This window comes from Caloenas nicobarica, chromosome 3, assembly GCF_036013445.1.
Source record: "Caloenas nicobarica isolate bCalNic1 chromosome 3, bCalNic1.hap1, whole genome shotgun sequence".
In the NCBI taxonomy this organism is placed as follows: Eukaryota; Metazoa; Chordata; class Aves; order Columbiformes; family Columbidae; genus Caloenas; species Caloenas nicobarica.
This window is the reverse complement of record NC_088247.1, coordinates 106,102,339-106,118,316: the sequence shown is the minus strand read 5'-3', so window position 1 is coordinate 106,118,316 and position 15,978 is coordinate 106,102,339.

The following is a 15,978-nucleotide window of genomic DNA, read 5'->3' as shown; positions in this document are numbered from 1 at the left end:
GGAGCCAGCATTGACTGACAAAACTTTACTGACTGTAACTTTCTCCAGACTTCCAAAAATTTCTTTTGAAAACTTGTGGGCTTGACAGTCGTTTCACGGATGCTCCTCCCCTCCAGCTCTGAGCCTGTCTGCTGGCTCTGCCCTGCTTTTCTGTACTTTGAAACTACTGTTTTCACTAAATTTCCTAGTCCATGCTCATTGCCAGTGACTGGTTTTTTTGTTCCTTTTCGATTTAGTGTTGTGATCAAGACTGACTAAATGGCAAGCCTTTCAATAGCTGTTGTGGTTTTCAACTCGTCGTTTACAAAATAAGCCTCTAGTCCTCACGGTCACAGAGAGGAGTTGGAAGAGCAAGGAGGAAGCAAACCCTAAAAGCTAAAAGGAAAACAAAGAAATCCCAGCATTTCCTCCTGTTCAAGGTGGGGTGGTTTGCAGGAAAGCTTCATGTGATTTTTAACTGCTTGGGACTATCAGAAGACACGCTCCTCAGTCTGCAGATCTGTGTCAGGTTTTGGCAACACAAAACATCAATACAGTTAGTCCCTATTCACTGTCCACCCAAAAATAACCACACCAGCTTCCTACACTGGCCAGCTGGGGACGAGTAGTGCGGGAAGCTTTTTAAAATAGCTGGTCACCGAGCCCAGTTTTCATCTACTCTTTTAAATAATCTTTCCCCCCGCCCCCGCGAGACATTTGTATGGCACCCCGCAACAGGATTCCATTACATCTTGATAATTTAAGATTTTCTTTCCCTGCTGTGTGTAGTCATGGACCTTTTTTAAAAAAAAATCTGTTCCATCTCTGAAATGCACTGAATTTCTGTTAGGCTTTACAGTGACTGTCCTCCCAGTTTAAATCTTCCCAGAGAACCTATTTACCACTGCTTACTGTCCAGGCTGTGATGTAATAAGTCACTCAAATGTACTTACAGTCTGGCTGTAAAACATCGAGAGATGCTGACCAAGAATACAATTACATTATAAGCAGGAAACTCTCATGTTATAAACATTGCTCTCTTGCATTAAACACAGTATAAGGTTAGATCTTTTATGCAGTAATGCAGGCAATAGAGGAGGTTCTTCCTAATAACATTGTCAGTATATAGAGTTATTCTGCGTATGACAATATCTTGAATCTGACAGTGGGCCTGATTCTGCCCTGAATTAAACTCATTTCATTATGGATCCTCTTGATTTTTACTAGAGCAAGTAAACCTGAATATCCCTTGGGAGATAAACATGTGTGCACATGTGGGTTCTATATCATGATAGCATTTGAACAATATTATGAATATGATATCCTTTCACCAAGCGGGGTTACCCCACATGATACCCCTCCAGCATGCACAGGTGTCTAATGGCACCCCTTTCCCCCCAGCCCTCAGCAAAGCCTCTGGACACAGAGAAGCTGGTGGGACTTGTGACATGATGTTTGAAAGCCATGTTATTTTATTGCAACGGCACCTAGAATATCCAAGCAGAGACAAGGGCATCATAGCAGTAGCCACTTAAAAAAAAAAAATCCTGAAACAGATGGCACAAAAGAAAAGGTATTACCATCATTTGACAAAGAGGAAGAATTCAGATGACAGATTCAAAGATGACCACACCGAAGCATCTGGCAGAGCCATGCAACATGCCCACACAATCTGGGTCATCTGCCTTCGCACCAGGATGCGCCTCCTTCTCCTTATTCAGCTACAAGTCACTCTTCACTTACATAAAAACCTCAGCAAACAGAAACATCAGTTCCTGAAACATTCCATGAATGCATTTACATTATCTGGGAAGATAGTGCTGTCACCTCTAAAGGATGATATACGGAGCAAGAAGCGTATCTATATGATACAGAAGGGACCAGAGCACTCGCTAGGTTACAGAGATGACAGCTCTGCATAACATTACTGTTGAGTCTAGAAAACCCATGTTTATACTGTTTACCTACTGGCAGCCATGCATCCCAGTGAATTTTGGGGAAATAGGAATGCTATCCTATAGGCAAGGGCTCCCAAGGTACTGGAAGGGGTGGCAGCGCACTGCAGTATTGTGCAAGAATGGTTGCTCAGAGTTCAGTTAAATTTAGCCTTTTTCTTGTGGCTATCAAAAGACTTCACCAACCATAACAGAGATAGGATTATAACCCACAGGCATTGCAAAAGTTCATGTTAAGGATTTAAAGGAGAAAATTAGGTCAAAATGATCTGAGTCCAAAATCTAGTGATATGAAGGGAGGAGAGAAAAGAAAAAAAAAACCAAACCACACAACACACAAACAAACAAAAAAACCACCTCCATACCACACACATCTTCAGGCAGCAGGAAGGCAAGAGTCATGGAAGGATAAGACCCAGCCACTAAAGCATTGAAGAGACAAAATAAGGGGATGTAATGGTACACGAAGCAAGCAGTTTAGCAGCAGAAAAACATGTGGAGCATGCAAATGACTACCACATGCTTGTTGTTACCCTTGTGTTGCAGGTCTCCACCATCTGAAGCAAAAAAAAAAAAAAAAAAAAATCATAAGACAATTGGTTTCTTTTTGGCTACATAGCTAAAGCTTACTACAGACTTAGTATGTGAAGGATGAGGGAAGTTCACATGATCTTTTACATTGTCTGACCAGCGTGAGTTGTAAACTGCAGTGCACTGGTCACAATGGTCAGCTGGCCAAAGCCAGCATCTTTATCAGACCAAGAAGAGGGCATCTGCCTTCCCCCAACGTCGTCTTTCTTGCTTATAAGCTCTGTGGACCTTCCATCCTGAGAAAGTCTGTGAAAACTCACACAGAAAAGCAATTTCTACTTACAAGGCTTCAGACAACACAATCTCAGGCTTCTTCTTGATGGATAAAAAGTTGATTTCATTTATACTTCTTTTCCTAATTCATAGACAAAACATAAGAGTGTGCCAATGTAGACTCAACTGATGATTCCCTGAGTCAAATTCTGCTCACAGTTGTATGAAAACAAATATGCACATTCATTTAATTGGTATTTACATTAGTGTAACCAAGTGAAGAAATTGCCTAGTCAACTCTGAACTGACTCTCATATTATGAAAATTCAAAGCACAAAAAAGGTGTTTAAATAGGCAATTTTAAGAAATAAACAGCACTGTACAGTAAGAACCTACAATTAGATTTACAGCCAGAATTCTACCCTTTTTACACGCCATGAAACCGATTTATCTGGAGATAAAAGTCAGATGAACAAGTTGAGGTTAAACTCAGACACTCAAAAACCTAAGGGCCAGATTCCTTTTCCAGCTTTGTCCCCCCTACCCCATGCCCACAGACATGGGCCAGCCTGTGCACCAGGGCAGGAGGGCACATGTGGTCTGGGAGGTGCTGGACTGGGCTGGGACAGGTACCTGTGCCCCACCATCCCCAGCACCAGCCAGTGGGATGTACTGGCTGAGCCTAGGACACCATCGCAAAGCTGCAGCAACTCCAAACTTCAGAGAAACCCTATCAAAACCAGAGAAAATGGTATAACATAGATGATCCCTTAACTGGCCTCAAGTTACTCTAGATACTGATTGAGCCTCCAGAAAAAGCAATATGAACATGTACTCTATTAGGTACCTCTCCATCCTATCAAACACGCCTTGTCTTTGCTTTCCATGCCCTTTGCTTCCTACACTGAGGTTATTTATCTACAATCTCTTTTAGGTTACTGACTGACAAACTCTGCACCCTTACAAGTCAGAGATACAACCTCTTAGTACCACGACTGGTTTTTCACCCGGAGGGTGGTGGAGCACTGGAACAGGCTCCCCAGGGAGGTGTCCCGGCCCCAAGCCTGACAGTGTTCAAGAAGTGATTGGACAACACCCTCAGACACACGGTGTGAACCGTGGGGTTGTCATCTGCAGGGACAGGACTTGAACTTGATGATCTTTGTGGGTCCCTTCCAACTCAGGACATTCTTTGATTCTATGACCACTTCATTTTTAAGCACACATTTCCATGCTTTCTCCAATAGAGAGCTTATCTTAAAGGGGTTGTTTCCTACACATCTCAGAAAGTCAACACATGGTCCTCCTTGCAACCCCATCCCAAAACCTCACTACAAGGTCCCTGCTATCCATGCAGACAGGCGCTGACCCACAAACCATCTCCTCTGCCCAGTGCCTCCACTCATTAGTTCCCATCCACACCTCCATGAGCTCACTGGGATCTGTTTGTTCAGCACTTGTACGTCTGCTCCGTGGGCCATACTGACTGTTCCCAGGCACAAGTGTAACACAGGTCACAAAGAAATCGTTAGCAAATCAAAGGGCAGTAAAAAAAGAAGCAGCTTTTCACCCACTTTCAAAATACAAGAGGGAACTTGTGCTTTCCCCACACTTCTTAGTGTCTATGTGTACAACTAACACTCCCCGATTTCACTTTATCATTATGGGGCATTTTTCTATTTGAATTGTTTATTACCTGAACCATTTTTTTATTATGTATTTACATTTAATCATACAGCAAGCCTGATTATCTTGAGTACTAACAATAATCAACACATTACTAACATGACTTCAGTTTTAAACCGTGTGACTAAACATAGCAAATTAATTCTAAGTTAATCAGTTTCATTAACTATGCAAATATTTCTTTGGCTTAACACATTAAATCAGATTTAATTTGCTAAGACAATATTCATTGGGACTTTATGCAATCCATTATTGCTTTCCATTAATTAAGGCATGTTACACTGTGGGGTCTCTATTAAAAAAAAAAAAAGTCTAAAAAGATAAAACTGTTAAACTTGTGCTTTCATTTGCAACTTCCGTATTATGACAAGATCTGAAGGCAAAAGAAAAAAAATCAAGTCAAGGAGACACAAGAAATCACAACTTCCCCCTTAGCAGAAAGTAGAATGGATTTAGGTGTATTTAAATTTAGATACATCACAAATGTTGTCTCACAAGATCACTGTGTTGAGGTTTTTTTACTGCAAGAGTAGCAACATTCAGGTATTGAATTTAGACCTGATTTTCATTTGATGTACTATAACTGTCATGGGACTTCAAAAATCCTTCAATTTCAGATAAACCCATATCTTGGCTTATCAAATGCCGTTGATTTCAGTGAGAACAAACTATGCTTGGCATTTCTTCAGGCACCTCTCAACATTTATCAGTCAGACCGTGACTGGACATATGAGGAGTTACATCCTCCAGTCAACCCACAGATTTGACCATACTGACATCTGTAGTGACTTGTCATCTACACTAATGATGCTCTCCCATGGAATGGTTCTTTGGAAAATGGATCGAGTTAGGTCTACATTACCTGAATTTGAGAAATGACAGACAGATCTTCCCTTCGTACCTTTGGTATGTGGAACAAGTTAAATAATACTACATTTGGGTCCCCTGAGCTGAGATGTAGCTCTACAATGACATCCCAAAGTATTAAGCAGGGTGGACAGGAGAGCCTCAGGTTTCTCTTCCTCTCCCAAAGCAGCTTGTGCTTCTCTTCTGGAACACAATTTCTGGATCACCACTGAGCCTTTCCAAACTGGTGAAAACTTCCTGCTGTTCTTTTCCATTCCTGCAAGCCATTTCTCACAAGCCATCTGCCTCGACTTTAGCATGTCTTTGGCATGAAGACAATCTGGTTAGATGTGAATAGGCACTAAACCTGTTGATTAAACCGGTACTCTCTGAAAAAGTCACTGCTCAAAAGGAAGTTTCCATGACCATCCATAATTCAGACAGGTTTCTTTTGCACATCTAAATTGCATCAGTTTTTATATAGAAGTAAAATCATATCTAAACAGCAATGTATGACTACAGCCTAGGACAGGTTCCACCCTGCTACGGCCACGTGAACTTGGAGTAACTGAACTTAGACAAATGGACTGGGTTACAAGAGTTGGATTTGACTGCTTCATCTGGACAGATGAAAGATGAGAGATACAGCCATCTCATGTAGCAGCTTCAGCAAGTATTTCCCTCTTTTCCCTCTTTAGCAGTTTTTGCAAGACAAGAGCTATTACTCTATGGATCCACAGACACACAGGTAGCTGTACTTACACCATCCATGCCCTTAAATTCAGTGGGATTAATAAATACAACTAACTTCAGTCCTATGAGTGCGCTCAACCTTTTTTTCATGAGATTGCACGCATCCATGCAATTTCAATAATTGAAAGATATCGCAGACATCAGGGATGAATAAAAAAGGCGATCATGTCTTGTTGTTACAGTACTCCTCTCTTAGCAAATACTCATATATTTAAATAGTTTAGAATTGAAATCACTCCTCTCCTTTAGGTTTTTATTCATCACAAATTAAAATATTCACATTTATTTTCATTCTGAGCTCCTTACTCCCTTTAGCAGAATACAAGCCTGTACAAAAGGGCTCATGGATGCATAAGGGGTATGGAATTCTTTCTCCTTCTTTTACAATTTGGTCAATCAATTATTTATTAATTTGTTAAAGATCAAAGCAACAAAGCTTGTTTTTTTAAGAGATTATTCATTATATGCTTTTCAGTTTCTCAGTTACTCATCTAAACAACATGCAACTCAAAAATAATGAGGAAGGGTGCAAAAAGGGACTATCTTGACCTCTACATTTTTCACAAATGAGGTGGGTTGGATGAAGTTAATCTATGGAGCTGCAGCAATCACATATGAACTCACAAGTAGCGTACCCCATTCCTGCTTATTTTAACCCAAAGCAGCCAAAGTATAGGCTTAAAGCAACCAGCATCCCACACTGATATCACCTGGCTCCATATTCAGCAGCCACACCAAGAAGTGCCCTCATCCCAGCAAAGAAAGATCAGGATCCTCTGGCCAGCCTGCCCTTGGGAAGGGGCATAACACACCTGAGAAAGTGAGGAGAAAAAGGCAAGTAGGGGAAGCTCCATTAAATGTCTTTCTGATATTTCTCTCACCCATAACCTTCTGCTTCATTTTTTTATCTCAAAAACGCTCTCCTCTCTGGCAGCCACGTGTACAGTCCGACACTTACTCTGAGCCAAAAGGAACAAGGTGGAGACAGGAGAGCTGAGCCGAAGGGCACTTGCTGTGTGATCTGGGCACGCAGCAGCTGCTGGCTGGCTAAGCCTGAGCTCTTTCCAGCTCCCCTTCGCACCCACACACGCTTTGTCTGTGCAAGAGGTGCGGCAGGACTGTATCAGACCCACAGCTGGTGCTGACATTGGCTTCTTGGGCTTCGTGTGAAAGTAGAGGAGCATGGCCAGAGGAAATTAGTGCTGAAGGCAGTAAGAAAGGAGGATGTGCAGGGGCTGGAAATAGTGAGGGCAAAAAAACCACCTATGGATGCCAGGGACGTGGGGTAGCAGTGCCTGCTTGCAGTTGGCCAGGCAGCAAGTGTACTGCGAGAGACCCACTCTTCTGGGTATCTTGGGCTGGCAGGGCCAGGGGAGAAGCAATGGGACTGGACTGAGCTGAAGCACGCCAAGGCAAACTTTGCTGGCATAAATGCCAGTATCATCTTTGGGGAGGAACAGTAACTTCCTACAACTCAGAAGAGGCCAAGGGACACAATCTGGGGCACATCAGAGAAAGCATACCTGAGAGGTTTTACGTGGGAGATGTAAAGATCAGATCAAGAAGGGCAGTGGGACATCCCAGATTTATATATAAAAGTAGACAATGAGTTCCAATCCAAACAAGTAAATAATCAGAAATACCACACCAAAACATCATCTGTGGCCCTTCCCCACTTCACTGGGCTTTGGTGATGCGAACCATTACCCAAGGACTCACTTTTATCCTTTTTTGGCTGGTATTCAAAGAAGACTCTGGCCCTGATAAGCCTGAGAAAAGAACTTCCTTTTGCCCACAGTAGGCTAAACTTAGCAGAAGAACAAACAGGAGCGTAGCTTGCAGAGAAAATAAGGAGTCAAGCGCTCTGTGACCGTGTGGCATCTGCTGTGCCTGGGAGGGGGGTGGCGATCCCCACGCCCGAGCACCCTCTAGTGGCACCCAGCCCCTGCCAGCCTGGCTCCGCCGCCGCCCCCTCCAAACACCAACATCCAGCGCTTCCCTGAGCTTCCTAACACAAATATTTGGGTGATAGCACCAATGCCAGCAAAGAGCTGTTACCATATTACTCTGTGGCTATGGCAAGCCTGTACCAGGAAAATATTGCCGTTGCCTTCCGTGGGGTTGAGAATTGAAACCCTTTGGATGTGCGCACAGCGCCTACCCAGCACACGATCTCTCTGCTAATTAGGGGAGGCAATTATGTGACGGTCATTCAGAGATCATAGCCCTGGAGCAGGTAATCAAACTATTATTTGGTGCTAACCTGGAGGAAGGAAAGAAGGTTCATACCAGTAGTCCTGACTTCCAAGTATGCAAACACAGAAACTAAAGGAAACAGTGAAGTCAGTTGGAGAAGGGAGTGCAGGGGTTTACATGAAAGAGTTTTCATCCTTAAATCAACAAATACCTGGAATTCCACTTTCAGCCACACAAAAAGCTTGCAGATAATTGTTCAAGAGATAACTGGCAGAATACACATCTTAGTAGGACACTAGCCATAATAAATACAGGAAACGGCAGTAACACCACATCAGCAAAGACTGCCCAGCTAATCAGAAATTACAGAGAAAAATAAGATCAGGCAAAAGTTATAGCAGCCTAAACCACAGAAGAAAAATGATCGCTTACCTTCCTTTCTGCAAGGCAGCAGCTTACAGGTGCTCAAGCCTCAACCAAGAGCTGTGTCACTCATCTGGAACGTGGGAGTCACAAATCCAAAAGTACCCTTAGAGCAGGAAAAGGGACAAATACAGGTTCCCATCCCCATATGGGCAGCAGCATTTCTTTCCCCTGAGGAAACCCTTTAGAAGACTAGAACGAGTTTGCAAGGGTTTCTTCCTCCCAGATGACACACGCTAGTGTAAGCTGAGCTTCTCACTCACGCCTCTGCCCAGAGCTCCCTGGCTTGCGCTGGGTGGCTCTTTATACTGCTTGCATAATTTGGGATTGCTTTTTTGGAGGTGTCTAATTCCTTCCACCAGCTTTACAAGAAGCTTACAGACCAAACTATGGAGACAGATGCTGCTGCAGTGGTCGGGTAGGTAAAAGCTCAGCAGAGAAGTTTGGTATCAGCTTCAGCTCTTCAACCTCAGCTGATACTATTGGCTTTTGCAAAAACACATCACAGCTGAACCCAGGTAAGATACGGGAGAACTGGGGTTAGTCACCTCCTGGGCCTGTTCCCAAGCATTACTCTAGATCCTTAACCACACTAATGAAGCACCACATGCTTCACTACATTGATCACAAATAAACTGAAAGTGCCTGTCATTTAGAACTTGATACCTATCTCACTTCATGTTGGTGTAAATCAAAATGTCTTTCATTTTCCTTGTATTTCTGCCAGTAATCATTAAAAGGTTTTACAAAATAATCTTTCTTTAAGGCTACTAGGCACTGTATATTCAGGGAGATAGTCTGGTTGTCAAGATGGTTGAAAAAATTCGTCTTTCTGGATTTTGGCCTCGCAATGCAACACATATACATCTCCTCCAAAAACATAACGTCTGCTCTAGCTCATTACCTAAACAGCTGACAAACTCCATTAATTTGACATTGAGTTGGGGAAAAAAAAATAGCTGTATACTTTGTAAGTCATATAAGGACAAGCAGAAAAGATTCCTACACACTTTATCAGTATTAAAGCATTTTCTGACTGATGGCCAATTACACTACGTCCTGCACCCTTGGAGAGAATCACCCTTGGAAACTGACCTTGAAATAATGTAACCCTACTGGATGTCAGTGGAAGAGGTAAGAAAGTGAACAAGCTGAGGATGGTTAACACTGTTCCTTTTTGAAATGAACATTAGGATTTGGAATTACTTTCCCTTATAAGTCTACATATATTTGTCTAATTCAAGAACTTTATTTTAATGAACTCCCAGAAAAAAATGTATTAACTACGTTCCAATCCACTTCATCATGTTTACCAAAAAAATTAATGTTTTAAAAATCAATATAGTATGGGAAGTTCTGATTTTTTATCAACAGATTGTGAACTATCTTTTTTATATAATGAACTTGTATTAACTATTAAACCAATATTTAATTATTGAAATTACTGCAGTCTTTTTTGACTCCTATCCGTCTGTGCATTGTCAGAATCACACAAGCTGGCCTGTGTCAGGTAGTAAGTGAAACTCAATGTATTATAATTGCAGCCTTTTTGAACCTCAAAGTCCACAAAATTCTTTAACTAAATCTCAGGATCTAGGCAGCATGCCTTTATTTTTTCATGCAGTATTTAAATATCATGGGAATGGCAAAGTGTAGAAACCCCAGGGGAATTTCACCAAACTGGCCACATTTAGCATTAAAATCAAAAATACTCATTCTAACTAGGATCATTAAAAAGAGATCAAATGTACCATAAATATTTTTCCAGGGTGATGTACCAAAGCATAGAGTCAGTAAGAGCATACACATAGATAAAAAGAACAAGGTCAGGTTCAAAACTGCTTCTTACCTTATGAACTTCTGAAGTCACATTTTTAACTCATTTGCAGTAATGTTAATCCAGAGTTCAATCAAATTCAAATTTATGCCATTATAAACAAGAGCAGAATTTGGGTCTTAAATTACAGCAGCTAAGCACAACAGTTTTGTTTCCCTTGGAGTGTTTTTAAGCTCCTGATGAAGAGACAGCTTTTATGTCTTTAATAATCCCTTCTTCCGGAATTCAACAAGGTAAGCATCAAACAGACACTCAGAAGTGGGGGGCTTCCTTCATTTCTCATGATGGCTTTAATGTATTTTTAAATAGTTTCTAAATCAGTGCATAATACATGCTAAAAGTGGCAGCAGAATCAGCCTCAGACCTGATTGCGAATGGCTGTACCACCCTTTTTTGAAATTTTGAGACAACAGACAAAAGATAAATTACAATGTGAAAGTCTTCAGAAGAGGGACTGGAAAACTACACTGTACATCATGATTTGATTTATGATCCAACTGACATACAGATTACTGGATAAAAGACCACCGTTTTTGCTGTCTAGTGATTAAAGCTTACAACTCATCCTGCTTCAAACCTTATCCAGCTGTTAGGTTTTAGCTGTGTAACGTGTACATGTACAAATTCACGGGCTGCCTTTTCAGCTCAGTGCCTCTTTGAGGCACTCAGACGTTCTTGCAAACAAGGAGCCACACCTGCCTCATTTAACAGCTGCAAGTGTATGCTGACGTATGGTTAGAAATAAGTAAAACTTGACTGATGCACCAGTCAAGAACTAATACTACGGCCCAAGCGAGAAATATCTCCACTCCCTAGACTCCCCTGATTTACTTTTACTGTCTCTGGCAGCTCTGGTCCCACTGCTCAGACCCCAGGGTTATTGCCCCATCACACTCTCAGCCTCCGCATAAGGACGCAGAATACTCACAAGACAGTCATGGTTCTCTAATTCATAAATACGCGTGTAATAACCATATGACATCGTATTAATGAAAGAGCAACAGGTCTAGCGCCATGATGAAAGCGTTCACAGCAAAACACTGGGACAGAGTTACAGTTGTACAAACACACAGCCAGAGCCAGACGCTTTTCCCAACTACTTCGGGAGGAGCCGTGGGCTTCTTTCTCTCTCAGCATCCTTCCTTCAGGCTTTACTGGAGGTAAATCACAGGTTTGTGTGCCCTGGCCCAAGCCCTTCCAAAAATTTAATAATATTTTTGTTGTTGTTAGAAGCTGCCACAAATCACAGCACAAGATTGCCAAACAAACTGGGAAGAGAGACTTGATAATTAAGTAATTGGCTAAATAACAGAGACCCATTTTCTATAAACAAACTCCTATTAATCAATACTTAGGAGAATGGATGTGATCCAAAGCTAGTAACTACTTGCTGCTTTGTGACTATAGTGACATACTTTTTAATAATGTCTTTACAAATGCATTTCTTTTTGGAGTTCTGGGCTTGATTAAAGCAGAAGACAGTGAAATGTTAAAAAATGTGATTAAAAAAATAAATAATAGAAAGGAGCAGAAGGTTTGTGTTAAATTTGAAGCAGTATTTTACTAAGCTGGCTCAGTCACTGTCAGCTCTAATTCAACTGTAATTACCATAGTTCAGCACATTGAACAGTATGTTAGCACGACTACAACTATTCCGGGATGTTTTGGACAAGGCAAAGTTAATCTATCGGCTAAAAAATAATGAGCCATTTTAGGTTTAGTTCACTAAACAATACACAGAAGACCACTTCAGCTTTCCAGTACCACAGTGAAAAACCCATGCAGAAAGCAGCAGTTCATCCGTTTTATATGGTAATTCGGTGGACAATGAGGAGCACCTCAGAGCTGAGCACAAACTCATGCAATGTCACGCTGCCTGTTGTCTCCACACTGTTCCTGGTACAACACCTGTCCTTAGGATGAAAGATGCACTCAGGAACGATGAGATATGAATTACCATTGGATCATTATAAGTCTGCCTGCATGGAGGAGTCTGAAGCCAAGAAAGCATAATTCATCGTGACAGATGTATGCAGCATCAGATATTTCTAACAGAGTTCGGGTGGAAGAAATACTGGAGCATCTGCAGGCTGCTCTGCTCTTCAGGCAGAAAGCGCAATCCATGGCAGCATACATGCCCACTGTTATCTTCTGGAAACTAGAAAAGCATATGGTATAGCAGATGCTGCACTATGATTTCCCCCCTTGGACCCTGTTAAGGGCATTCAGCTAATTGTAACACTGTAATTAGCTGTGTTCTGTGTCTCAAAAGCAATTTTTTCTACACATGAGTATTCCGCTGACAATACTTCTCTGAGGAACTGTAAAAAGGCATGTTAAGGTTAACAAATGGAGAAAGAAAGGGAAAGATAGTAAATTAGAATAACCGGCCTAAACTGGGTCTACCATGAGTGCAAGTCAGGGGCTGCTCCAGAGCAAAGCAGGCCAGCAGGTTCCAGCCCTGCTGTTAAATCTCAAAGTGAGAAACCTTGTACCAGCTCCTGTGAGCCAAATCACTCAGTCCTTGCTCCATCAACCCCACATTTCAGAGCAGTGGGGGATCCGATGGAGGAAGGACTTCTGGGTTTTCCTGTTTACATTTTTTGCCCGTGCAGAGCAAACCTACAACCTACAGCTGCAGCCCTCACGGCTGTTATCGCTCCTGCAGCTTCTGCCTGCAGAAGGGCTCTCATACACTTCTGCAAAGCAGCCTTGAGGCAAGGATTCAGGAAAGCACTCCAACATGTGTAAAGCAATCCCTGCGTATGCCAGAGGTTGAGCAGAATAGCATCAGGCATATCTTTAATTCCCTGCAACTTCAGTTAAACTTCAACACATCAAAGTTAAGCTCCCGCTTAAGTACTGCCAGAATAAAGATGGTTCAGTGAATTGTAAAATACATATAGTGGCACTCATTATTACTATGTAGCCATGTATGAACATAGGTGTAAAACTACTATTACATGTAGTTACAGAGCCATATAAGGCTCATCCATATATGAACAGCTGTTATTCCTGCATATGTAAATTTAGGTTAACACCATGTGCATCTATGCTATACTTGAGCATAATTACTGTTTCATTTTGGATAGATATCAAATCAAGCCCAGATGTTCAAGACTTCCTAATGACCATGTGTTTCGATCAGAAATAAAGCTTTTTGCTTGCAATTCTAATTTAGGTATGTTAAAAATAATAGGCCATCAAAACCTTTGTGTATATATAGCTAACATCTCTTAATGATATTATCTGGGAAAGGAGTTTCAGGGATAGGTACACTTGGGGGGGTGTAAATTTGCTTTTCCCTACAACGTGTACAAGGTTCCCTGTGACTTGTTAGGTGAATCAGTGGGCTGAATGCAGATCAATGGGCTGAATGCAATTAAGGATGTATGATTGTCACAGATTATTAAATGTTTTTTGCAGTTGATCACAAGATCTATGCTCTGTACACACATGGGCATAAAGATGCATAAATAACAAACTGCTTTATAATTACACGGCTAAGTGCGATGCCTTCCTGTCCTCTGACAAACTTGCTGAAAGGGGGAAAAGAAGGCTCAGAGATCTGATATGTCTTATGGTCGGCACAAATCTAGCCCTCACGGCTACTGGCACTTTACTTTGAGGACAAAATGTGGAAGGCAAGGAAAGCCTGTAGTATATTGGCATTACTGCCAAAGATGTAACTGCAGCTCGTACCCAAACCAGCTTCAAGTTTGCCAGCTCCTGTACGACAACTGCAGCAGCTACGCGCATGCCCCCAGGCATGACCAGCCACTTGTGCGTGACACAGGCATGGCAGTGCCACCACGCCGGTGCTCCTGGCAGACACGGCACTGAGAAGAGTAGTCATGTCCTCAAACACCACGCGCTACTCTAGCACCTTTGTTAATAATATCCCTGAAGGCATCTGAGCATCAGCAAAATCCTGCAAACCACCAGAATGAGGGCAAGTCACAGCACCTGCCAGGCAAAGAGTGACAGCAGGTGTCACTCGGTGGTGCTCTTCCAAGATGGCTTGTCAAACAAGTTTTTTTTATAAGACGCACTCTTTTGCCTGACTTTGGCAGTATAGGCAGCTTTGTGGACAGACAAGCCATTTGGCAGCAGGGAGTTTGCTTCCTGACATAAAGTCTGCATGCAGCTGATCCAGGAACTGAACTGCTCCTCAGGAACCTTCGGCTTGGCAGGTAGAGTCTCAAGAAGGGACTCTCTTGCTTGCCTTCCGGCCATCTCCTTCCCAAATCAATGTATATGAGCACATGCAAATGACACAAGAATATACCCAGATTTTTCCTCACTGATTGCTTCTCCTGTAGGAAACCAAGCTGCAGGACCCCAGGCATGATGCTGGCAGCTGGGTGTCACGTAAGGGTCAGCAGTAGCATACGGACAGACTTCAAGGAAACTGCACTTCACATGAGCAGGTCCTCGCAAGGACGCAATGTTATCCCATGTTTGTCTGCTGGCAGGGTTCAGTCAGTCCCTCGCTTTCATAACCCCACCACTTTCCTTGACTTCAAAGGTGATGGGGAGGTGGGGAGGAGGAGGGCAGATCAATATAAAGGCACATGCTAGCTGGAATTAGGTAGACCATCCATCAGAATAACCCTGCTGTAGTGGTGGAGAAAAAGAGTATGCCAAGCATAGCAGAATAAAGTGATGGAGTGCACCTCACCACCATTGCAAGGTCAGAATAAAAGCTAACATCACTATCAGTTAAAGTGCAGGGTATGATGCTGAAAGAAGGAGGTTGAACGGATGGTAGTGCTCTTGAGAGGGACAACAAAGCAGGGCTTGGCCACCCTATCCTCCTGCACAAGATTTGGTTCTCGTTCCTGATCCGGATGGACATAGGTCATGCTGTTGATGTCAGACCATGGGAATTGCTTAGTGCTTGCTATCTCTGTCTCCAAGCCCTCACTGAGAACACAGGGATGCCCCTGGACCCCGCACATCTCATACACCTCACTCCTGTCTCATATTTTAGTCCTAAACACTGAAACCTGTAAAATGCTTTATTACTTAATTCCATTATTTTAAAGCTACAATTGGAAGAATTGTCTCAGGCAAAACCCATGTTGTGCTTGGTCATTCTCTCCTTTACTCCTTGATTTTTCCTGGATACATTTGAAGAAAGAGGTAGCTTTTGATGATATACTCATACCCTTCCACTTATTTTGCAAATCATACTCTGGGGAGCAATTATCTTTTCTAGTGGTTTACTCCATCACGCGCCATAAATAGGGTCCTGATTTCTAAGTATATCTTCTAGAAGCTATAGCTCTAGTAATAAATAATAATAACAATAGCGATAATGATAGTTACGTGGAAAACAGCCCCTTACAATATGAATGGACCTTTGTGAAGATAAGTAGTCCTGGAAACATGATTACTTCTTCTACACAAAGGGTATAATTGATCATAAAGTAACAAGTCATGCACCCTGAAACGGCTGTCTTTGATCACCCAACAGGCAAATTATAATCCTTCATC